The 27323-nt window shown below is 41.9% G+C and overlaps 1 protein-coding gene and 1 pseudogene across 7 annotated transcripts in view; one reads left to right on the forward strand and one right to left on the reverse strand.

Annotated features, from left to right (window-relative positions):
- LOC137239716 (AP-1 complex subunit beta-1 pseudogene) overlaps positions 1–5849 on the forward strand; it is a 46139-nt pseudogene extending 40290 nt beyond the window's left edge.
- The window catches only part of hgo (homogentisate 1,2-dioxygenase), a 1123318-nt gene that overhangs the window by 588694 nt on the left and 507301 nt on the right, over positions 1–27323 (reverse strand). The gene's annotated exons all lie outside the window — the stretch shown is intronic.

Raw genomic sequence — 27323 nt, forward strand, 5'->3', positions numbered from 1 at the left:
ATAGTCACCTTTGAAAATATCCGTATCACATGCTGGCAGGCGCACATGATATTCCATATTATCTGAGACATCTGCTTTCTTATCTTTCTTTTCAAAATTTTCCAAAAGCTCAGCTATTGCCGCCTGACACTTTAGGAAGCTGAAATAGCACATTTTATGCTTCTTCTTGATAGCCGATAAGTCCTTTGAATCAAGCTCTGATGAACCTAAGAGCTTTTCGTATGTCACCTTCATAGCTTCCCACAGAGTTTTTAACTCATCCCTTTGGTATATTAGGGAGTGTTTACTGTGTTGTGAAGGTGACATGTCGTTGAAGTCATTTTCATACTCCGTCACTGCATCTGCTTGGCGTGTATAGGTATCCATTATATGAAAATTTATTGAAATATTAATTGATTAATTGCCTTTGCAGAGAGTATTGAGTGAAAATGAACTGAAACGAAGGACTGTGTTTGAGAGAGATCTCTCGAGGAAGTGGCCTCGAAGCTTGCGAGAAAGCTAGGAATTAATTTAAAGAATGTGCAATTTTCGTGGTGGCAACGGCGCGCACCCACGTAATTATTCAAAGAATGCTCTAATGCAGATGTGCCAATGACTTGTGTAAGCCAATAAGTAATGGCTAGTGAAGAAAGTGGTGTTAGTGAAAAAATAAAGAAATGTATGAACGTTCGTTATGGACTTTTTGGTAATTTAACCAAGGGCTGTGATCTTTTGTATCACAAAAAATTAGATCAGTCAAAAACTGATTTGTGTATTGCCGCAAGTGAAAAATAAAAATAATTCAATTTTTAAAAAATTGAACAGGAAATAAGCCTTTTGGCCACCCAAACAACAACAACAATATATGTGTATGTAACTAAGTGCACTTTGTACTATAGCACCAAACTAAATTGCAAACGTATTGCCCGTGTAAATAAGTGCAAGTGATTTTTATGTGGGAGAAAATTTTATTTAATTAAATGTGCGCCTAAAATAAATTTACAGGTTTCTGAATAAGCAACCTTAACAAATCGAATTTTTGTGCAGTGGATTAAATTAATTTTTTCAGATAAATCCTGCAAAGGTGAAAATCGAAAAGTGACGCAAATCGGTGTTTGAGGTTATGTTAACCTTTTAGAACAGTGTTGTGCTACCTTGAGCTGTGTCCGGAAAATCTTACCGCTGGTGGGGGATAGTTCCGGATAGTCACAAGGCGTGTTGCACAAACTTTAAATAACTGCGTTAAGCGCCTTTTTCAAATTTTTGCACAAGATGAGACTTCTCACTTCACGGAAAAAAAACAAAATCACTTGCACTATTACATATAAAAAAGTCACTTTGTAATTTGTAATTTTATTTTGTGAAATTTTATTAAAAGTGAAAAGGAAAACCCTACCTAGCACGGAATATTTTCAAACCACGTACCTTTCAATAAATTGCTGATCCGGATTAGTAGATTGACTTTTGTGGATTGTCGGTGTTGTTGATGTTGTTTGGAGGTTGGATGTCGCTCAAATCTGTTTGTGTATGCCAATTGCTGATGAATATATTATCACTATTGTAAATCTCTTCTTCCTCGATTTAATTGCCTAGGGAGTGGAGTGGACTGTAGTTCTTGGTGATTGGCTCTTCTTACCGGCGTGGTAAGGACCATGAACAAATGCGTGGTGGCAACGGCGCGCACCCACGTATTTGTTAAATAATAGTTAAGGCGAAAAAAATAAGAAAATAAAAACACCAAAAAGGGTTTCGTATTAATACAAGAGAATTCACAGTGTTTTTTTTTAATGTTTCCTTTGTTGCTTACGGCAAGGGGGCCGGTATGTTTAGGCCACAGGCCTAAATATATCTCCCCTCCCTCGTAACATAATGTTCTTCTTTCCTTCGTTTACTACCACCCGCATATGCTTGTGATCACTAATACACACAGGCATGTGTGAGTGGTGGTACGCATGTATCTTAGATTTTTACCGCTGTGAGCCCGCGGTATAGCAACTTTGTTGCCGGGAAACCCAACGAAGGAGCTGTATCTCGGGTTCATCGGCTCATGTTGCAAAGAGGCTCGTCCTCTTTTGATCCAGCAGCCAGCAAAGGAACACGTAATCGCCCGTTCACGTAAGTTGTCAAATTCATAAAATAATTTCCGAAAATATCTTTACCATTTTCATTTTCACAACATCTGTTAATAAATTTCCTTAACACTTGTTGTATTTATACATATTGAATAAATAGAGAAAAAAAAAAAAAAAAAGAAGAAAGAAGAAAAAAACGGATTTAGCACGCATCCATGCGATGTGGCTGGTGCTTTAGCGCCTTACGGTCATAGGTTATATTCCTAGTCACACTTGCATGGGCGTGATTAGGTTTTGTGACCAAATTTTTGTAGGGATTTTATAATTTATTTTATGTCGGTAGATGTCGCCGAAGTAGGCCTAAAGATTTATTTTTTGGTTTGTGGTGAACTTTGTTTTCACGACAAGTGGCCTACCACCACACGGAACGGTTCGAAACCTGGCTGAAAAGGTATTACAGAGTTGCACTTCCACCATTCAACATTATTTTGACGGGTATAATGTTGGGATTCGTGGAATTAAGTATTTTAAATCTCGACCAAATGAATGATTGGTGCAGATATGTAATACGCGACATGTGTGGCGTGTTGTGCTCGATATGTCGTGCTGCCTACAGTGCGTGACGTGTAGTGCGGCGTGTAGTGCATGACGTGTAGTGCGGCCTGTAGTACGTGACGTGTAGTGTGCGCGATGATTGCGCATGAGGCCTAATGTCGGTGCTGCCGTGCATTGACTGTCAAAGAAAAGTGTAGACATTTGACATTTGTTACAATTTTTTTTTTTTTTCATTTCCTGAATGAAAAAAAAAAAATGTCATTCGTATAAAACACGCGGTGAGTAAAGATGATAAACTGCGTAAACTTACTTTTTATTGACTAATTTTATATTTTTATTTTCAGGTTTTCATTCCATGGTAACGCTGGGAAGCGAAATTTTACGCGCTTTCTTGATGTGGTCAATTGTATGCAAACGGACAACCTGGAGCCCAAAAAAAATGGTTTATTGATGTTTAATGAATTGCGATACATCGCAATCAGAGACGGCAATTACGGCAGCTAATACGCCTGTGTAGGACTGCGAAGACTCCAATCCCCTTCTACGTACTTTGGCTGTACGTACGATGGGATGTATACGCATCAGTAAGACAACCGAATATTTACGCGAGCCACCACGAAGGTGCTTGAAGGATGAGGATACCTAGGTACGTAAAACAGCCGCGGTGTGTGATAAGCCTTATGACATCTTATCATCAATGGTCGAAGATCAAGAACTTTAAGATTGATCAAAAGATTCACTCTCCGATTCGAATCCCATGGTGGTGGCCAATGCTGTTGCTGCACTGGGTGAAACCACCGAAGCCAGTCAGTCGGGTCAACCCCTTGTAGAATTGAACGCAGTTACTATTAACAAATTGCTTACTGCGCTTAACGAATGCACCGAATAGGGACAAGTATTCATTCTTGATTCATTGGCTAATTATAGTCCTGAAGATAGCGCGAAGCTCAATTGATTTGATTTTTTTGACACCACGTTAAGCGCACGCTAATGCAGCAGTTGTGTTGAGCGCTGGTAAAGTGCTTATGAAATTAGAAATTATTAGAAATGCTTTCAAGTGATAGCGATTCCGGTGCCACACTCACTAAGAAGTTGGCGCCACCATTCGTGACACTACCCTCCCCAGAGCCCGAGGTTCAATATGTGGCACTGCGTAACATAAATTCAATTGTGCAAAAGCGCCCAGACATTCTTAAGCATGAGATAAAAGCGTTCTTTGTTAAGTATAATTATCCAATTAATGTAAAATTAGAAAAGCGTGACATTATGATACGTTTGACCAATCCAACCGACATTGCACAAGTTTTTAGTGAATTAAAGAATATGCCACTGAGGTGGATGTAGATTTTGTGCGCAAGGCTGTACGCGCCATTGCGCGTTGTGCTATGAAGGTTGAACCATCAGCCGAACGCTGCGTTTCTACACTTCTCGATTTGATTCAAACCAAAGTAAATTATGTTGTTCAAGAGGCAATTGTTGTAATTAAAGACATTTTCCGCCAGTACCCGAATAAATTTGAAAGCATTATTAGCACACTTTGTGAGAATCTTGAGACACTCGATGAGCCTGAGGCACGTGCCTCCATGGTTTGGATTATGGGGGAATAGGCTGGGCGTATTGATAATGCTGATGAATTACTCGATAGCTTTTTGGAAGGCTTCCAAGATAAAAACACTCAAGTGCGATTGCAATTGTTGACCGCTGCGGTTAAATTATTCTTAAAACGCCCATCTGCGCGCAAGAGCTCATGCAACATGTACTTTCTTTAGCTACGCAAGATTCAGATAATCCTGATTTGCGTGATCGTGGTTTTATCTATTGGCGATTGTTGTCCACTGACCCCGCTGCGGCCGGCGGACAGCTCGTAAAGGACGCGAAACGCTTAAGTCATTCGAAGTACAGCAGAACAAATTTATTTGTGCTAAAGCTTATTTAGTGTATGTACGAAATCTGAATAGTTGAACAATTTGTGGTGGGGTGTGTTACGTACGCATTTTTTTTCTAATTAATAATGTGAATTAAGTTGTGAATAAATCTACTTCAGCTGAATGCAAATGCAACAAAACCGAAACTTGTGTATGATTCCATGAAATCAAATAGGACAAAGTGAAGAAATGGTTTGATTTTGCTAAGTGAAAAATAATAACTTCCTCCATCCCTTGTGTTTGATTGGTTTTGGATAGTCGGTTGGTGGCTACGTTGCGTATGTGTGGGTTGTGCTTTGTTGCGCAATAAATATATTCTTAGCTTATACATTGGATGGAATTGATGGCAAACGAGCGCGTCGTATAGGCCTAGCTGGGCCATTAGGCGAACTCTTCGATTATGGCTTGGACTCATATACAGCCGTATTAATACCAGCATGCTTGTATAGCATATTTGGTCGTAGTCCTGTATACTCAGTGGCACCCATGCGCATGTATTATGTGTGCTGGGTGGTGTTTTTTAATGCTGATAGGGGTTCTCAGAATTGGTATAGATAGTGCAACTTGCGGAAATACCTTTTAGTAAATTATGAAATAACGTGCTATTTGTGTTAAATTATAGGAATAAATATGTAGTTACAGGAAGTTAAAGGCTATGCCCAATCTCTTGTTTCCTATCCTTCCCACTCTAACTGTGTATTGTCATTAAAATGTGCTCTGACATTACTCTTGATGGTTAACATTAAAAAAACCAATACAAAGTTCTTGTTCATTGAGGGTAAAATTGAAATTATTTGAATATCGCTCATTATCCTTACAATATTTCAGTAACTGCGAGTAATGTTTGCAAAATTTCTGTTATCTTATTTTTCTTGGTTGATCCAAAAGTAAAAAAGGAATAAATAGTTTTTGCAAGTCTTCATGGAAATTTCAAACTTTTATTTAGAATTTTTGGAGTACAAAAAATGGAAGTTTGTAATGATTTTTGAAAAAAAACTTGTTTCCTGAAGGGTGTTTCACATTTGTTACAATTTTTTTTTCCCATATAAAAATTTTAATTTTAAACACTTTGTACGGAACAAACAACTGGCCACACTATGGACATATTCGTTTATGTGTGGTTCTTAGATGATCTCTTAACTATTTTATGTATATGTGTTTTCCTCACATGTACGCATGGATGTGACATCCATGAATTTGTAAAATGTCGTTTCCACTTTTAGTTGTCTTGTGTGGAAAATATTAGGATATTCAAATTGGGATTTAAGTTATTCAGACCGGTTCTCCGGAATCGAAAGTATTTAGCCAATTAAGCACAGATCATTACATTATTTTCCCCACAAATAAGTTTTATTAAATTATTCGTTTTATTGGGAAGATTTATTACAACGTTTTGCTGGACTATTTGTTTACGTAGTATAATAAATCTCAATTTGAAAACTCCTATCAAAAATTGTCCCACCCAAGCAAAGCGATTCCGGCCGAAAGCAAGCCGACGTGTTCTCAATTTCGATCGATCGATTCTTTAGCGTTTTTTTTTTTTTTTTATGCAAAATTGCAATTGTCTTGTTGCCTCTGCATTTCCGAAAACCATTGGTGCTGGTATTTTGTTCAAATTTTTGCACAATTTTAATTTAACTAAAACCAAAATAAATAAAAACAGCTGTTTCGCTTTATTATCGACTCGATATGAAAAACGATACGAAATTAGCTTCGAATCGATTTGTTTAAATCGGAACTGAGAACACCAAAAAGAAATCGACTCGGAATCAACCCCGCCTGACCTTTCAAAGCGAGTCGGAATCCAGAACAGGCCGGATTGCTATTCGGAACACCACCTTGTGTTTCTTACAGCCAACCCAATATAAACGCACGCAAGTAATTTTTTGTCAAAAATGTCTCATGTACATACAAGTTATATGAGAGCAACCCAAGTTGAATTTGCTGCGTGAAAAACTAACTCGATTTCCAATTTTTGTTCTGCGTAACATTTAGATTCGACGTTTGCACACATGCTTTACATTGTCGCAACGCATGCTTATTTGGGTTAGGGCAAAGAACGCCGTGCGGTTTTATTGGGCCGGCTTGTTAAACATTTATTTGCACTTTTACACCTTTACGACGTGTATCTTAATTTTATATTCGAAAATACTTTTAAGTTTGAATGTGTGGTTGCTAATTCAATTGTATTCTGGGGCAGATAGTGAGTCTGCGTTAGGGTATGTTGGCCTTGTTCAGGGGAATGAGAGCAGGGTTATCTGGAATAAAGGGATATGGACTATTAAAGTTCATTTCCCTTGTCGTTGGGCGGAAGTAGTACCAATTTCGCGATTGGTCTCGTAATTTGTCCCTTCATTGTATGAACGTCAACAACACGTACGCGGTTATCGGAACCTGGGTGTGTGTTGACGACTCTCCCCATTTTCCACTCGTTCGGTTGTAGGTTATCCTCCTTGATGACGACTAGGTCCCCCGGTTTTAAGTTGGATTGTGGATGTTTCCATTTATACCGTTTCTGGATCTCGGTGAGATATTCCGATTTCCATCTTTTGCAAAAGGTTTGATGAAGGGCTTTCATCTTTTGCCATCGGTTTACAATGGAGGCAGGGTTTTCACTACAGTCGAGTTCAGGTGGAGCTAGAAGATGCCCACCTACGAGAAAATGGTCTGGTGTAAGTGGCTCCAGGTCGGAAGGGTCGTTGGATGAGGGACTTAGAGGTCTCGAGTTGAGGCAGGCCTCAATTCGACATAAGAGGGTTGTAAACTCTTCGAAAGTATATTTATGATCGGACGCGATTTTTTTAAAGTGGGTCTTAAAACTTTTTACCCCCGCTTCCCACAAACCTCCCATGTGAGGAGCGCTTGGCGGTATAAAATGCCATTCTATAATGTGATGGCTATACTTAGTCAACGTTCCGTCCCTTGCTTCACGCAGAAATGCTTTAAACTCGGATCGTAAAGATCGAGAAGCTCCGACAAAGTTAGTACCATTGTCGGAGTAAACGTTTTTCGGACAGCCTCGTCTGGATACAAATCTGGCGAAGGCAGCTAGGAAGGACCCGGTACTAAGATCGTTTGTCGCTTCTAGATGGATGGCTTTCGTCGAAAAGCAGACAAACAGGCAAACGTATCCTTTTGAAATTCGACATCCCCTCCCTCGGTAGGATTTTATATCGAATGGTCCCGCGAAATCTACCCCAGTGTTAGTGAAGGCCCTAGTAAAGGTGGTGCGCTCTTTCGGAAGGATCCCCATAAGTTGCGTTTGTGTCCGCTTCCTGTAAATAGTGCAGACTTTACAGTTGTGGATAACCGACCTTATCATGACTTTAACGCGTGGGATCCAGTACTGAGTGCGAATATGACGTAGCATCAGCTGGTTCCCTCCATGCAGGGTGGTCTCATGAGAGGATTGGACGATAAGTCTGGATAACCTGCAAGTATAAGGAAGAATAATGGGATGACTTTCATTATGGGACATGTCTTTCGATGCCCCAGTCCGCCCCCCAGTTCGAATGATGCCTTCTTCATCTATATATGGGTTCAGGGGTAGAATCTCACTCTTCCCATTTATTAGATTTCCTGACTTCAAGTTTGCGTACTCTTCTTGATAATGTTGCCTCTGGCATATTGTTATCAATCTTCGCGTTGTTTTTTCTATTTCGTCAGGAGCGATCGAATGAGAATCCCTTTTCAAGGAGGCTTTAGTTTTTGGGTGCGTATTCTGGAAAAACCGAAGAATATAGGATATAACCCGCAAAGCCCTTGGTAAATCGGAAAACCTTCGTTGAAGATTAGATTTCGTCCCCAATTTCTCATTTTTAGATAAAAAATTAGCACGTGCATTTGTCCAAAAAACAATTTTCTTTACAAGCACTGCATCAAATATTTTCATAAAATAATCTATGGGTTTTGCACTAGGTGGTAAATCAATAGAAATTTTCTCTTCACGTGTAAATTCCATGTTTTGGATTTCGGGCTCCAAATCCATCCACTCATTTTCATTGGTAACGTCTCCACCAAGATCGGTTTATTCTATCTCTATCCCACCTTCTGAGTAATTTTCTTCCCCAGACTCTTCGTCCTCACTTTCTGGGGAGAAGCTGCTTCCAGAATCCTCAAAGTCCAGGTCGCTTTCGCTGGAATTCAAAATGGCTTCAAGAATTTCCTCCTCAGATATTTGCCTTCGTCTACGACCCTCCATTCTAAACAATAAACGAAAAATATACACATATATATAAATAGTTATATGTTTTCTATGTTAGTATAAAATAGTTGAAGCATTGTAAAAAAACTTACCTTAAAAAATATGCACACTTTTACTTATAAGAACCTTCTTCTAATGCTATTGTGACACGAATGAACTGATGAAAGCATATTTCAAACTTATTTTCACATTAATTAGCACATTGAAAAAATTCGGGGAATACCCCTTTAAAAAGCGAAATTTTAAAATACCGGCTCAGCCCATACCCAAACCGCAGATTTTGTACATATTTGACACCTTGCCAGATACTAAAACATGCAAGAAAATTACTTCCTACAAACCTTCATGAAATAACAGCTCAATACATTTTAGTAATTTTAAGACACATATATGTGACATGAGTTTTTTTTAAATACCCCACGTCACATATATGTGACGCTGAGTGGCGAACGTGGTATAGTATCATTCTAAAACACGACGCTTAGCTAGGCTAAACTGCAACACGTACAGATATGAAATATACACTAAAAGAAAGCTTTTGATGAGCATATTTGCAGAAAACTATAAAAATTTAAATTGGTTAATTTGTTCATGATATATTATCTTTTAAAGTTTGCTTATTTACCCGTACATTGTTTTTGTAGAGTCAAATTCTAATTAGCACAAAATCATATGTACTTACATACATACATATTTACATAAACGCTTTGGTAGCTTCAAGGCGAAGAAAGGCATATAGTATTATTCTAAAACACGACGCTTAGCTAGGCTAAACTACAATACGTAAAAATAAAAAAAATAAAAAAAACAGCTTTTGATGAGCATATTTGCAGAAAACTATAAAAATTTAAATTGGTTAAGGAAGCCTTTGCTTTGAAGAGGATAAAGCCGTATATGAACAAATGACTGGAATATCACCTTACTTGGGCTGCCGTTTCAAAACTGCTTTGCCTCAAAATTTATTTCTTTTCTCAGAATTCAGTTAAGCAACGTCCCGTCTTAGAACGCACATCATAGAATTTGTTTTCATATACATATATTGAGGCCATTTAAAGAAATTCTGAGACAGGGCGTTCTGCAACCCAATTCTGATATAGGGCGTTCTTCAAATAAAATCTCATATAAGTCGTTTTTGTAAAGGTTTCTGAGATTGGGAATTTTCGAAACGACATTCGAGATAGGGCGATGTTCCACTCAGTAGCCTACATGGTTTAACCAAAAGTAAAGTGGAACAAAAAGTTAAGTTATTCCTTACAATCTGAGTAGAAAAACCTTTATAAATAAGCTCACAAAAAAGGAAAAAAAATCCTATTGTCTATGGATATCAGTTCTTTCCTACAGAGAAAAACCTCTTGTGATTGAATCATGTGTCCTACATTGTAATGTAGCTGCATGTTTGTTTGGTGAGGAGTGGCGGCAAGCAGGTATGCTCGTGGGCACCATCGGCGGTCGCGAGCCTGTAACGCAGGCCTTTCCTTCACATTGGCTAAAAGTGGCACGCAACATGTACACACACTCGCATACTGCTCACAACAACATTGGAGAAGTGCTAGCAACATTGTTTAAGTAGTGTGGGCATCATGTAGCGAAAGTTTGTGCGCGGATGAGTGTGTGAGTGGGTGACCATGTACGTGTGAATACGGGAAAGCTAAAAGTAAGTTGCATAAGTGTTGGTGAAAATTGTTCATTTCTAACTTAACTTTCTATAGGCCGGGATTGGCTCTAAAAGGCAACGGGCCAAAGTTGAAAGTAAACTGTGCAGTGAAGTGCTAAAGTGCTTAGTGGAAGTCTTTGATTTTCCTTTGAACAAAAAAGGAACAAACTAGAAGTTGTGCGCGAATATATTGCGATTGCGGTCCTTAAAGTTAACACGGATTGAAATTTAGACCAAAGATTTATGTCTCACGGGATACCGGGATACATCTCCCCCAGATTTGTGTAACCTCGGCAACTTGCCTGAGTACAAGGTAAGTTCAAAAAATTGTGCTTCTGTAGTCAATAGATATTTCCCTTGGCTTACGAACGGGGGTCTGGGATTCTCCATGCTCCGTCGTTAAAGCAAGGCAAATAAAAGGTTCCATTGCCCCAATCCTTGCCGCCAGATAGGCTCACAACTGTGCGGTTATGGATATTTGAACAAACAGAAAATATAAAAGAAAAAGTTATTTATTGCATGCGCATGCGCAAGATATCCACTGCGAGATATTGCTAGTAAAATTCTATTTTGGTTTTTTTATATTTTTTTGTTAGATCGCATCACCGAAGCAAACACCACACATACTGCACACCACCACTTGCTTAGCACAGGAGCACATACCCAAACAGCATCACCAACTAGATATCAACCACAGCCACAAGCCTAATAGTAATTTGATGCCACCATGCCTGAATTAAATACGCCCAGCTCCAGTAAAACAAGACAAAACCAATCGCGTACCACAACACTAAACAAAACCGCTACCACACCATCACCAATACAGAGAAACCTAAGTTGAAAGAAAGCCCAACAACATTGAGGCAAAAGAAGCGGCAGACGCCCGATAGACAGCGGCAACTGCAACTACAGCCCCCATCACCATCACCATAACAACAACACCAAGGGATATCAAGCATTGGAAATTGGAAATCCGGAACCCAAATAAGGCATCGGATGATTTTTGTTGATGTTTATATAATTTATTGTATTATATGTACACTTAGATGATCACTTACGATAGGACAGAGGGGTAAGAAACCTCACTTTTTATTTTTGTTTATGTTTGATTTATAACTTTCTCCTTTTGGTTTTTGGGCAAAATTCAGTTGGGTTTTTGCGTTAGAGTAATTTTTCTTGGAAAACTTTACGATATTTTACACTTTTCTTTATTTCATTTTGCTTTTACATCTTTTTTAAATTATTTTGTTTGGGTTTTTTTACACCATTTTTCCAAGTTTTTGCATTCCGTTGAGAACTGCTGTAAAAATTCTTGCAGTATTTCTCCTTACTACCCACTAAGCAGCAATTTCTGCGTTTTAGCGAATAACTATTGGGATTTTCTTCCCACGCACTTTCGTGCCTAAGCACACCACCGTGTAGAATATCCCAAGTTAAATGATGGGCAATGGATCGCAGCTATCACGCTCAAAAGAGGAATGTATGTAAAGCAAAAATGTTTTTGAGTTCCTTTTTTCAGCAACAGGTGCTCAAGAGCGACGGTACCGGAGGAACGGAGTGACCAGGTGAGTGCTAATATATCATAACAAGAGACATATAAGTTAACACATAATACCCTCGCGGAGGGCAGACATCTTGCCGCCATGCGAGGGCTTAGTCGCTGACCACGGGACTATGCCACCCAGTAGGATGCAGGTTCATACGGATCTCCATGACTACGGTGGCCTAGTCCTAGGGTGAGCGATGACCAAGATCTGCCCCCTCCCAATCCAGGGTGTTATGCGGCACCGTGCCCATTGGATGGCTTGCAGCCGGGAGGTTTATCTGGCTGTATTTGTACGGAGCCTCTCTGACACCGGGCCGCTTCAGAGAGTAGAAATGGTCTTACCGCGGTAAGGGGCTCTGCCGCGGCGGACGACACTTTTCCCCCTTTCAACAAGGTGACCCTAAGCTGGCCTCGTCTAGCAAGGGGTCGTAAGAACAAGATGAACAAAAAAAAAACAAACAAAAAGAAATATATACTTCGTCCTCCTCTACAGGGATAAGGACAATAGCATTGGCATCCATATGCCCTAGTGAACGAGGGAGGGCTACCAATGCTACCAATGCTAAAGGGAAGAGCGACTTGGTGGGGGTCGGCACTAGTATGGCGGCGAAGGGAGTTGCGCTGGCAACGGCGAACCCTGACGCGCCTGCTGTTGCCGGACACCGACCAAGCGCCGGAACGGCAACCATTTTTCCCACGGCTGTGGCACTGGTCTCTGGACCTGGCCACTCCGAGCCAAGGGAAAACGGGGCCGCAACAGCTACTTTAACCGGAGGAGCGACTGCGTTGGAAACGACGGGTCGGCTCCCCATGGACGACAAGAGGGCAACCTCAGTTAACACAGTCTTAGGTGATCGGACGGGGGCAAGCACCAGTATGGCGGCGAAGGTAGTTGGGCTGGCAACGGCGAACACTGACGCGCCTGCTGATGCTGGGCGCCCGTGTGACTGTTCTCCCCACGGCTGTGACAGGGGTCCCACGATCTGGTCACACTGAGCCAAAGGAGAAAGGAGCCATAAGGAAGACATCATCCGGGGGTACGACGGCGAGGGCAACTTCAGGTCGGACCCCTTCTCAAGAAGAGTCCCACAAGGGATCGTTCCACAGGAACAAGAGAAGGGCTGCAAAAGTCCTGTCAAGGTATGAGGGCGTTCCGCTGGAAACGCTGTCAGAGAACGCCAGGAATTCGGTGGAAAGGGCGCGAGCTCTACTGCCGAATTTTCGGGGTTCTCTGCCAACAAGCGCAACCCCATATAAGCGTCAAAGTTCTGATGAGGATATCAAACCACCGCCGAAAAGACACCAGAATCACCCCGCGGTAGCCAAACCCAGCTTTGCAGAGGTAGCCAAGGGCCGGATCCTTATAGGAAACCTGGACCGAGGGAACGACCGTGGTGCAATCCCTAAATACCAGTGGCCGTACGTCCGGAATGAAATCGGTAACGCCGTTCTCGACGTGCTGATGGAGTCTCCGGGTAGTCCGCCGCGAGGTTCTGATGCAGGATGGTACCAGGGCCAAATCAAGGTACTCGCTTGCGCGGACGCAAAGTCTGTTGCGCTGTACAAGGCAGCAGCCGCTAAGCTGGGACAAGTCTATCCCGGGGCGATTATCGAGGTCGTCGACTTGAAGGACATTCCGGCTCGGCCAAGGGCCAGGGCATGGGTTCCAGCAGTTCCAGCAGAACCTGAGAGAATTCTCAGAATGCTGCAACTGATGAACCCAGCTCTCCCAACGCAGGACTGGAGTGTCATCCAAGTCGAGGACGCTGTAGGACCTAGGAGACAGGTCGTGTTAGCCCTGAATAAGGAAGCTCTCGAGCCCCTTAGACGGAGCAAAGGAAGAGTGTTTTACGGCCTAGCCGAGGTTGTAATTCACGTATACCGTGGGGACGCACAGCGCGCATCCCTTTCGAGTGCCTATTTGGACACGGACATTGAGGCACCCGAAGCGGAAGCGGAAATCTCCGACGCCGAAAGCCTGGTTTCCGCCAAGTCAAATTGCGCAGGGGCTCTGGGAAATTTTTCGATGGAGGATGCTCTGCTGGATAGCGATGGAGAGGATCCGAACATCACGGTGATGGAGGCAGGGGAGTCTGAGCAAGCTCATGCTGAGGTTGCTCCAGATAAACCTGCACAAAAGTAAGGCAGCCTCGGCTGCTCCCATCAGTCGCTTTTCTAAAGGCGTCATCGAAGTGGTCCTTATCCAAGAACCCTGGGTGAACAACTCAAGGATTTGCGGATTGGGGGCCATTGGGTTCAAGCTCATCCGAGCTGCAGATGAAGGTAAAGTGAGAACATGCATTTTAGTAAAGTCTGAGCTTAATATCTTTCTCCTACCTAATTATAGCAATGGTGACGTTACAGCGGCCAGCTTGGCAAACGGAGGCACCCAATTAACGCTAGCCGTACGACGCAGAGGTACCTCCTCCGCAAAAGACGGTAAAGGATCTGATGGCCGACTCAAGCAAAGGCCATCTGCTAATCGGGACAGACGCAAACGCCCACCATGTGCGGTGGGGTAGTTCCGACATAAACACTCGTGGTGAGTCACTTTTTGAGTACCTTTTAACAACTAACCTTGTAGTTTGCAATGTAGGTAATGAACCAACTTTTATTACTAAAAACCGAAGAGAGGTTTTTGACCTCACTGTTTGCAGCGAAAGCGTTTATGAGTGGGTTAAAAAATGGCGTGTTCTTGAGGAACATTCCTTTTCAGACCACCGGTATATTGAAGTAATGTTAGAGTTCTTCGTCGATCAGCCCATTGCGAGACGTAACCCACGTAATACAAACTGGGAACTACATAATGAGCTGTTACAAGTAGAACTACCAGAACTGCCCCCACAAAGCCCATCATCAACGATGGAGCTAGAGGGTCTGGTAGAAACCTTCACATCGGCATTCTCAAATGCCTTAGAACAGGCCAAAACCACGCGGTAAACGTAAACCTCACTGGTGGTCCCATGATCTGGACCTACTTCGTAAATCCTGTAGAGAATAGTTTAACAAAGCCAAATTCTTCGATAACGGGTCACAATGGCTAGAATACAAGGACAAACTAAGGACCTACAAAAAAGTCCTGAGACAGCGAAGAGAACTTCATGGAGAAATTTCTGCACTGGAGTCGAAAGTGTCGTTGACACATCAAGGCTACAGTGCGTGCTTTCAAAGACGCAAACAACTATTGGCTTTCTGCAGAGACCGAATGGTACCTGGACCAGCACCGAAGGGCAAACTCTAGAGCTACTCCTGGACACACATTTCCCGGGAAATATGACCAACGCACCGGAATTACCCGCAGCAAACCATGCTGTGAATATACCCATCAATGAGGAGAGGGTGAGGTGGGCAGTCAAAATTGTACCCGCTCAACTTATCTACTCTTTGGAGTTATCAGCCAACTGGCTGCGGCACATATATACCGCTTGTTTGGCTATGAACTATATTCCGTGTACATGGAGGAGCGCCATGGTCATATTCATTCCTAAGGCAGGCAAAGCCTCTCACTACGAGCCGATGGACTACAGACCTATCAGTCTTTCATCCTTCGTACTCAAGACCCTAGAGAGAATAGTTAGCGATTTTCTCACTACAAGCATTGATAGGAATCTCATTTCGGGCTATCAACACGCGTACACCAAAGGTAAATCTGCGAAGACTGCGCTACACAGCCTAGTCTCTACTATAGAAACATCCTTGTTCGACATTGAAGGAGCATTCAACAATATAAGTCCAGACGCCGTTAACATTGCTTTAACTGATCTGGACGTAAATAGACCCCTAGTGGGACTGATTGATCAACTGCTCAAGGGAAGGAAAGTGCTTTCCTCACTGGGGAAGGTTGATATAACACGATTTGTCGCAAGGGGCACGCCCCAGGGTGGTGTCCTTTCCCCTTTACTATGGAACCTAACGGTAAACTCGCTTTTAAGAGATACTGGTTGGGGGAGCGGGAAGGTCGTGGCATATGCTGATGACCTAGCGATTGTCTACAGAGGCAAGTTCCCTCAAACTTTATGCGACTTGATGCAGGTAGCATTGCGAGAGGTTTCCTTGTGGGCTTTCCGATGTGGACTCAGCGTCAACAACGATAAAGTAGAGCTTGTCTTATATACCAAACGATACAAAATACCATCGTTGAACCTACCAGAACTAAATGGGGTGCGCCTAAGCCTGGCAGATAAAGCCAAATTTCTAGGCGTAGTTCTAGACAAAAAGCTGAACTGGAAGAACAACGTTATCCAGCGACAAAAGAAAGCGTACATTGCATTATATACGTGTAAAAGAGCCATTGGCAAAAAATGGGGACTCACCCCCAACATATGCAGATGGATTTATACCGCGATTATCAGACCCATACTGCTGTATGGGGTAGTCGTATGGTGGCCAGCCTTGAGCGAGGCGTCAAACCTAAACTTGTTGGGTAAAGTCCACAGATCCAGCATGATAAGCATAAGCGGGGCTCTAAGAACAACGCCTAGCGAAGCTCTTCAGGTCATTCTTGACATCCTTCCATTGGATCTGGCTGGTCATCGAGCAGCGGCAACGTCAGCCCTGCGTCTAAAGGAGTTGTCGTGTTGGAACAACAAGACCACAGGACACTCAAGTATACTAAACAAATACAGGTTTCTCACTCCTAGCACGGATCGCTGTGCGACCACAACAGTTGCGGAAACCAACTTTAAGATAAACATACCCAGCAGGGATTACTGGACGGAGTCGGATAAGTGCCTTGCTATGAGCAACAGCATTTCCATATACACGGACGGCTCCAAGCAAAACGGTAGAGTTGGAGGTGGAGTATCTCAAGGGACCTTGACCTCCAGCTCTCATTCAAACTACCCGACCACTCCGGTGTATTCCAGGTAGAATTTGCAGCCATAATGGAAGCCGCAGCTAGGATAGGGACATACAATGTCGGCAAAGAAATTTTTATCTTCAGCGACAGCCAAGCTGCCATAAAATCTCTGGGCTCCCACTCGTTCAATTCTGAACTAGCACTAAACTGTCGCCGATCTCTTCAAGAGATGGCTCAACAGAACCGTGTACACCTCACATGGGTCCCTGGACATAGGGATATCGAGGGAAACTACTAACTATCCTGGACAAGGACGCTTAGGTATGCCCCTGTCCACATGCAAGCTAATGCTAAAAGAGCACATCTACCGTCAAGCCAACGAAAGATGGCTACAAACACCGAGGTGTCGAACATCGAAAGAAACCTGGCCTAAATGGGATCCTAAAAGGTCCCGTCACGTGTACAACCTAAGAAGGGATACAATTTCAACACTTGTGGGGCACTAGCGGGTCATTGCCTCATAGGTAGGCATGCAGAAAGGCTAGGAGCACCTTATCGTCGTTGCTGTTGGAGTTGTAAAGAGGACGAGGAGGAGGAAACGGTGGTTCACCTCATTTGCAACTGCCCAGCACTAAGCGGAGCACGGCAGCGCTTTCTGGGAGCTCCATTTCTTGATAATATTAGTCAGGTTGTGGAGCCGTCAAGGACCTGGAAGCTTTCATCAGGTCCTCAAAATGGTTCGAAGAGGAAAGGTAACGGTGTTTTTCGTGGTATCACAACGAGCCTAGTACTACTGGCCTAAGTGTGCCCTCGGGCAGCCACCCTAACCTAACCTAACCTAACACATAATAAATTACTTACCTTTTTGTCGGAGCTACAGTGTAGTGAATTACATACTTACATAGTTTTGGCAAGAGCCACAATAGCTTGTTTACTTTTTGTTTCCGCTACAGCGTAGCGAATTACATATTTACGTACTTACATACTTTTTGGCAATCGCCCCAATAACTGCACACAGTCAAACTTTCGCTGACTCTTAAATTAAAAGTAAATTTCGCAATAAGAATTTTCCACAGGTAAATTCTTTATTGCTAACCAATATTATTTTACATTTCCTGTTTTGCATTCGAAGTTGCACTAATTCAAAGAATTAGCGCAACAGCTAAATCAATTGACCAAGCAACCAACTGCACGCGCATCCGGCAAAATGTTAAGCGCTGATGTCAGCGTCTACAGTAATTGGTGTAAACCAGTTGTTGTTGTTCTCATCAACAAAACGTTAGCTACAAATACTAATTATTAAATTATTAAAGTTTAGTTCTGTTTCTGAAGTGAAAAGGTTGAGGACCTAAAAACCTCAAACATTGTATTTGGCGCCCGAACTAACAAGCTTGACGGTGTAACGTAGAGTTGGTGTCACCAAGATAATAGAAGACTGAAGAAATTAAAAGTGCCACGAAAAGAAAAGGGTAATCCAAAAAAAATTGCCACTTAAAGTGCCAAACAAAAAGTGAACCCAAAAAGGATAAAACTTGCCACAGTAAACTTTTAAAGAAAAAAACTTTTTCTACTTCAAAAAAAAAATGACACGGGAAGAAAGTGACACAGTATTAAAATATTACATAAAGTGGCGTGAATGGGAACGTAGAAACTTCCCTGACGTCCCAACGGCAACACGACACCAACCAGGCGAGAAAACTACTAGTACCAAGAATAGTAAGCCAGTGCTCCAGAGTACCAGAACAAGAAAAAGGAATAAGCACACTTGCCAGAAAGCAGCTCATACTAATGTAAGTTAATATAAGTGAAATAAAACAAGTAAGGAAGGTTAAGTTCGGGTGTAACCGAACATTACATACTCAGTTGAGAGCTATGGTGACAACATAAGGGAAAATAACCATGTAGGAAAATGAACTGAGAGAAACCCTGGAATGTGTATCAAATGAAAGGCATTAAAGAGTATTTTATGAGGGAGTGGGCCATAGTTCTATAGGTGGACGCCATTTAGGGATATAGCCATAAAGGTGGATCAGGGTTGACTCTAGAATGCGTTTGTACGATATGGGTATCAAATGAAAGGTGTTAATGAGTATTTTAAAAGGGAGTAATCCTTAGTTCCATAGGTGGACGCCGTTTCGAGATATCGCCACAAAGGTGGACCAGGGGTGACCCTAGAATTTGTTTGTACAATATGGGCATCAAACGAATGGTGTTAATAAGTATTTTAAAAGGGAGTGGGCTTTAGTTCTATAGGTAGATGCCGTTTCGAAATATCGCCATAAAGGTGGACCAGGGGTAACTCTAGAATGTGTTTGTACGATATGGGTATCAAATTAAAGGTATTAATGAGGGTTTTAAAAGGGAGTGGTGGTTGTTGTATAGGTGGTCGCCTTTTCGAGATATCTCCATAAAGGTGGACCAGGGGTGACTCTAGAATGCGTTTGTACGATATGGGTATCAAATGAAAGGTGTTAATGAGTATTTAAAAGGGAGTAATCCTTAGTTCCATAGGTGGGCGCCGTTTCGAGATATCGCCATAAAGGTGGACCAGGGGTGACCCTAGAATTTGTTTGTACAATATGGGTATCAAAAGAAAGGTGTTAATGAGTATTTTAAAAGGGAGTAATCATTAGTTTCATAGGTGGACGCCGTTTCGAGATATCGCCATAAAGGTGGAGTAGGGGTGACCCTAGAATTTGTTTGTACAATATGGGTATCAAAAGAAAGGTGTTAATGCGTATTTTAAAAGGGAGTAAAGTTCCATAGGTGGACGCTGTTTCGAGATATCGCCATAAAGGTGGGCCAGGGGTGACTCTAGAATTCGTGTATGAGTATTTTAAAAGGGAGTGGGCCTCAGTTCTATAGGTGGACGCCTTTTCGAGGTATCGCAATAAAGGTGGACCAGGGGTGACTCTAAACTTTGTTTGTATGATGTGGGTATCAAATGAAAGGTGTTAATGAGTATTTTTAAAAGGGAGTGGGCCTTCGTTCTATAGGTGTTCGCCTTTTCGAGATATCGCCATAAAGGTGGACCAGGGGTGACTTTAGAATATGTTTGTACGATATGGGTATCAAATGAAAAGTGTTAATGAGTATTTTAAAAGGGCGTGGGGCTTAGTTCTATAGGTGGACGCCTTTTCGAGATATCGCCATAAAGGTGGACCAGGGGTGACTCTAGAATGAGTTTGTACGATATGGGTATCAAATTAAAGGTATTAATGAGAGTTTTAAAAGGGAGTGGTGTGAAGGCGTTTTCCAGATATCGACCAAAATGTGGACCAGGGTGACCCAGAACATCATCTGTTGGATACCGCTAATTTATTTATATATGTAATACCTGCCAAGATTTTAAGGGTTTTTTATTTCGCCCTGCAGAACTTTTTCATTTTCTTCTACTTAATATGGTAGGTGTCACAACCATTTTATAAAGTTTTTTCTAAAGTTATATTTCGCGTCAATAAAACAATCCTTACCATGTTTCATCCCTTTTTTCATATTTGGTATAGAATTATGGCATTTTTTCATTTTTCGTAATTTTCGATATCGAAAAAGTGGGCGTGCTCATAGTCGGATTTCGTTCATTTTTCATACCAAGATAAAGTGAGTTCAAGTAAGCACGTGAACTAAGTTCATTAAAGATATGTCGATTTTTGCTCAAGTTATCGTGTTAAAGGCCATGCGGAAGGACAGACGGACGACTGTGTATAAAACCTGGGCGTGGCATCAACCGATTTCGCCCATTTTCACAGAAAGCAGTTAACGTCATAAAATCTATGCCCCTACCAAATTTCAAAAGGATTGGTTAATTTTTGTTCGACTTATGGCGTTAAAAGTATCCTAGACAAATTATATGAAAAAGGGCGGAACCACACCCATTTTGAAAATTTCTGTTATTTTTGTATTTTGTTGCACCATATCATTACTGGAGTTGAATGTTGGCATACTTTACTTATATACTGTAAAGATATTAAATTTTTTGTTAAAATTTTACTTAAAAAAAAAATTTTTTTTAACAGTGGGTGTGATCCTTCTCCGATTTTGCTAATTTTTATTAAGCGTACATATAGTAATAGGAGTAACGTTCCTGCCAAATTTCATCATGATACCTTCAACGACTGCCAAATTACAGATTGCAAAACTTTTAAATTACCTTCTTTTAAAAGTGGGCGCCACGCCCATTGTCCAAAATTTTACTAATTTTCTATTCTGCGTCATAAGTTCAACTCACCTACCAAGTTTCGTCGCTTTAGCTGTCATTTGTAATGAATTATCGCACTTTTTCTGTTTTTAGAAATTTTCGATATCGAAAAAGTGGGCGTGGTTATAGTCCGATATCGTTCATTTTATATAGCGATCTGAGATGAGTGCTCAGGAACCTACATACCAAATTTCATCAAGATACCTCGAAATTTACTCAAGTTATCGTGTTAACGGACGGACGGACATGGCCCAATCAAATTTTTTTTCGATCCTGATTATTTTGATATATGGAAGTCTATATCTATCTCGATTCCTTTATATATGTACAACCAACCGTTATCCAATCAAACTTAATATACTCTGTGAGCTCTGCTCAACTGAGTATATAAAGTAAATTTAGAACATTAAGGTCATCCAAAGTTTTCCTTTCGAATCTAAGATAAGAAAATTATTAGATAAAATAAACATTTTTTTTGAATCCAATTTATTAAAATTTTGCATACAAAAGTTAGAAATAACAATAGAGTAGATTAAAAATTATGTACCTTAGCTAGATTTTTCAATAAAAGTAAACATAAAATAAAAAGAAAAAATGGCTTACCCGAACAATCTTCTTAGGCCACCAGTACTAACTGCACCCCTAACAGCCCCTGCAGCCGCAGCACCTCCAAACTCAAACCCCCAAATTTACCCAGATTTAGCTACTCTTATTAGGAGAATGATTAGTGAAACCATTGAAGCCAGTGGACCTCATCTTATCCAAAATGTCCTTAATAATAACAGCCCCCTATAATAACAGACCAAACAATAGAGGAACAATTTAGGAACAATTTGAATGAACTGGACAAAATTCCTGACGTAGTATGTTCACTACGAGAATTTTTAGGAAATGCCTCCGAATTTAGTTCATTGAAGAAGAGCGTTGAGCGTATTTTGAGGATTTACGAACCCTCAGAAAGCACCCCTAGATACTTCGGTATCCTAAATGTGATCCGAAACAAAATCATAGGAAAAGCGGATATAGCCCTTGAATCGTACAACACCCCCTTGGATTGGACAGCAATCTCCCGATTTTTAACTACCCATTACGCAGGCAAACGCAATATAGATATAATAATATAATAAGAATGACGATTAACGAATTTTATCAAAAAGAGTATAATCATTTATCCCTGATGCTTAATAAAATAGGATGTATGGAAATAGGAGAAGAGGCAGTCCATCTATTAACGGATAACTACCGCGCTAAAGCCCTCGACAATTTCGTCAGAGGACTTTCTGGAGATCTTCCCAGACTCCTAGGCATAAAAGAGCCGAAGAGCCTTCCAGAAGCCCTACACCTTTGCCTCAAACTAGAAAACCAAAGCTTTAGAGGGCAGCATTCAAACAATCAAATGCAAAACCCACACCCAACCCTCAGAAATCAAACCTTCAATTCTTCTATTCCTAGACAACAGCTCCCCACTCAAAGATATGTGCAACCTACAAGCTCACAATCAAGACTCTACCCCGAATTAGCTCATATACCTCACCCTCATCAAAACTAATCCCTATAATCCCCAACAAAACTCAAACCAATCAAACCCATACAATAGATATCAACCACAAAATCCCTATTACCAACTACAAAACTCCTATTGCCAATCACAAAACCCCTATAACCAACAACAAGACCACCCCCTCCAAGACCACCTAAACCACCTCAACCGATGGACATAGACGAAAGTATTAGGACGAAAGCAGTAAACTACATAAACCGTTCCAAACAACACGAACCAGGTAAACGCCCACCAAAAGCATCAATGAAGATTCATAAAAGAATATGCCAAGATAACCAAACCCCTCACTAGTCTCCTAAGAGGAGAAGCAGGAAGAATTTCAAAATATCAATCAAAAAATAGGCCCATTCAATTAAACGCAGAAGCCGTCGAAGCTTTTAACCAAGTCAAAAACTCATTGATATCAAAAGAAGTGATATTAACTTACCCCAATTACCAGAAAGAATTTCATTTGACCACAGATGCTTCAAAACATGCTATCGGCGCAGTTTTGGAACAGGAAGGAAAAGCAATCACCTTCATTTCGAGGACCCTAACAAAAACAGAAGAACACTATGCGACGAACGAAAATGAGATGCTCGCCATCATCTGGGCATACAAATCTTTAAGAAACTACCTATAAAAATAAAAATATTTACAGATCACCAACCCTTAACGTACGCCCTCTGCAGTAAAAACGACAATTCCAAATTAAAAAGATGGAAGGCAATCTTAGAAAAATACGATCACGAACTTAAATATAAACCAGTAAAACAAATATCGTTGCCGATACCCTTTCCAGACCTCCAGAGCTCAATTCAGTAACAAAAGCAACTAATTCTGACGAAAGCTCAGGACACAAATTAATACCATCAACAGAAGCCCCAATTAACGTTTTCAAAAATCAAATCTTGACAGAAGGACTCATACGACTTCAAAATTCCTTTTCCGACATACCACAGGCACACAATTGGCAAACCGCAGTACTCTAAAGACGATTTACAAAGACTACTTCAAAAACATCTCAACTCCTCTGTGATCAATGGCTTATTTACCTCCGAAGAGATAATGGGCCAAATCCAGGAACTATACACTCAGTCAAAAGCTAAGGACCTAAGCACAGTTGAACAACAAGAGCAACACATTTTGCTAGAACACAAAGAGCCCACAGAAACACAATGGAGAACTAAAACCAAATAATCCAAAAATTCTATTTCCCCCAAATGAAGTCCAAAATTAACAAAATTGTGGAACAGTGTAAAATATGTGCTGAAAACAAATATGATAGGCACCCTAATAAGCCAGAAATAAAAAAAACCGCTATTCCCGAATACCCAGGACAAATCGTTCACATTGATATTTTTATAGCAGAACGGTGGTAATGAGTATTTTAAAAGGGAGTGATCCTTAGTTCTATAGGTGCACGCCTTGTCGAGATATCGCTATAAAGGTGGATCAGGGGTGACTCTAGAATGTGTTTGTACGATATGGGTATCAGATGAAAGGTGTTACTGAGTATTTTAAAAGGGAGTGGGCGTTAGTTCTATAGGTGGACGCCTTTTCGAGATATCGCCATAAAGGTGGACCAGAAGTGGCTCTAGAATGTGTTTGTACGATATGGGTATCAAATGAAACGTGGTAATGAGTATTTTAAAATGGAGTGATCTTTAGTTCTATAGGTGAACGCCTCTTCGAGATATCGCCATAAAGGTGGACCAGGGGTGACTCTAGAATGCGTTTGTATGATATGGGTATCAAATGTAAGCTGTTAATGATTATTTAAAATGGAGTAGGCCTTAGGTGGACGCCTTTTCGAGATATCGCCTCAAGGTGGACCAGGGGTGACTCTAGAATGTGTTTGTGCGATATGGGTATCAAATGTTGTTGTTGTTGTTGTAGCAATGATTCGCCCACCTAATAGCTGCGACCGATCACAAATTTTCATCAATATCCTTTAACGGGAGGCCAAATAAACTTGCTGTTTCAACAGGAGTGGACCATAATGTAAGGGGTGTTAGAGGCGTTGGTTCCACATTACAATTAAAGAGATGGTTGGTGTCATGTGGGGACACATTGCAAGCGGGGCATACATTTTGTAAGTCGGGGTTGATTCTGGATATGTAAGAGTTTAACCTGTTTACAGTATCCAGAACGAAGTTGAGCCAGAGTGACTCGCGTTTCCCTGGGGAGTATGCGTTCCTCTTCCGAAAGTTTTGGGTACTGTTTTTTGAGTATTTACTGGATTCGCTGGGCAATTCCTGGCATAAAGGTCCGGCGCCTGTTTGTGAAGTTCACCAAGGAGCTGCTTGTGTTTTTTTGCTTCATACGGCTGAGTTCTCAGGTGCCGTATTTCCTCAAAATGGTAACGGAGATGACTCCTTAAGTCCCTAGGCGGCGTTGGCTTATCAATCAGATGTCTGTTGGGATGCCCAGGCTTCTGGGTATTCAACAGGAACTGTTTGGTTAGCATCTCATTTCTCTCCCTGATGGGGACTATTCTCGCCTCATTATGTAGATGCTGTTCTGGGGATATAAGAAGACAGCCCGTGGCGGTTCTGAGTGCAGTATTTTGGCAGCCCTGTAGCTTATTACAGTGGGTTATTTTTAGGCTTGGCGACCATATATGGGACGCGTAGCATGCTATCGGCTGGTCAATTGCTTTGTAAGTGGTAATGAGCGTTTCTTTGTCTTTTCCCCAAGTACTGCCAGCAAGGGATTTGAGGACTTTATTACGGCTCTGGATTTTCCGTACAATTGCGGCTGCGTGCTCACCAAAATGTAGATCCTGTTCAAACGTCACACCCAAGATTTTGGGTGTAGGACAGTCGGTAGCGTAGTGCCATCGACGTGGATGTTCAAAATGGTCGACATTTGGGACGTCCATGTTGCAAATAAGGTCGCGGAAGATTTGGTCGGTGATAATGCCATGTTTCGCGAGGGGAAAAAACTGGAGAGACCAGGGAGGTATCCGCTTATTCTGTTGCAAAGCTCATCGATCTTTGGGCCTGGGCCTGTGGCCATTTTCGTGCAGTCATGGGCGTAGGAAACGATAGTAACTCCTTCTGGTGGCGAGGGTAGCTTATATATGTAGAAATTAAACAAAAGTGGGGATAGGACACCCACCCTGTGGCACCCCCTGTTTAATTCTTCTTGGTTTTGATGTTTCATTTCTAAGTTGCACCAATGCCTGCCGACCACCCAGATAATTTGCGGTCCACCTTTTAAGACAAGGTGGAAGGGTAGACCCTTCAAGGTCTTGCAGTAACGTGCCATGGTAGACCGTATCAAAAGCTTTTGATAGGTCTAGCGCTACGAGTACTCTTCTATGGTGGGGGTTTTGTTTAAACCGCAATTTGTCTGGGTGCTGATGGCATTTAGAGCGATGGTGGTGCTATGGAGTGTTCTGAAGCCATGCTGATGGCACGCTAGCTGCAAATTTGCTTTGAAGTAGGGGAGCAAAATGACTTCAAGCGTCTTGGCTATTGCCGATAGGAGAGATATCGGGCGATATGACTCTCCTATGTTAGCTGGTTTCCCAGGCTTTAGTAGCGGGACCACTGTGGCCATTTTCCATTTTTCGGGTATAACAAAGTTGGAAAGAGACAGGTTGAAGACATATGCTAAATATTTGAAACCCTCTTTCCCTAGGCTTTTAAGCATCGGCATGGCTATGCCGTCTGGGAACACTGCTTTGGATGGTTTAGCAAGACCGATGGCATCCTCAACCTCTTTGGCGGTGATGATAATTGGTGACGCGCTGAATTTATGTGTGAATTTGCGTGTCCGTTGGCCCTCCGTCTATCTTTCTCGACCGTAGAATGCATTATATATTGTCAGCAGAAAGCGCTCGCGCATTTTTTGCGTCGGACAACACTTTATAGCAAATGCGATGGAAACTTTGTCATTGTGCCAAGACGGATTCGATAGGGACTTTACGGTGGACCAAAGTTTACCTACACCTGCAGAGAAGTGACAACCGCTTAGGTGCTCCTCCCATTTCGCCCGCTTGTGTTCATCTACAGGCAATCTGATGCGTGGTTGATATCCCTTATTTGGGGGTCGACGGGATCGAGCTGTCTTATAAGGTCATGTTCTCTCGCTAAACTTGCGGCCTCCGCCGGGAAGTGGGACCGAATTTCGGGAATTCTACCGGCGGGAATGAAACGAGCCGAGGCGGAAAGCATATTCCCCTTGGCGGGCATCAGTTGGAATAGGGAGGGCAGCAAAGCGGTTGTCTGTAAAGGATTTGTATTCGTCCCACTTTCCTTTTTTAAAGTTAAAGAAAGTGCGTTTTTCTGCGACGATGAAGTCGGCGGAACGCTCGAGCGAAATAAGTATAGGCAGGTGGTTGGTTGCCAATGTTACCATCGGCTGCCAGTTGACACATTTTACGAGTTCTGCACTCACGATTGAAATACCCGGCGAACTGTGACAGCTTCCTACCATACGTGTGGGGGCGTCTCCGATTATTGTGCAGAACGTCGTTTCTTCTATTTGATCCGCCAACATGTCACCCCTACTGTCCACCCGCAAGTTTGAATGCCATAGATAGTGATGGGCATTGAAATCGTCTAAGATAATGCGATTGTTGCCAGTTAGTATGGCGCTGATATTGGGGCGGTATCCACTGGGGAAACAGGTGGCAGGAAGGATGTAGATGTTGGTGATTTCTAGGTTTGCATCGCCCGACCGGACAGATAATCCTTGACGTTCTAAGACACTGTTCCTGCGGTCGATGTCGGGATCAAATATATGATATTGCACAGAGTGGTGTATGTTAAACGCGAGGCCGCCTCCATTTCCGCTCTCGCGATCTTTTCTGTGGACATTATACCCAGAACAGGTCTGTAAT

Source organism: Eurosta solidaginis, chromosome 2 (genome assembly GCF_040869045.1).
Source record: "Eurosta solidaginis isolate ZX-2024a chromosome 2, ASM4086904v1, whole genome shotgun sequence".
NCBI classification, from domain to species: domain Eukaryota; kingdom Metazoa; phylum Arthropoda; class Insecta; order Diptera; family Tephritidae; genus Eurosta; species Eurosta solidaginis.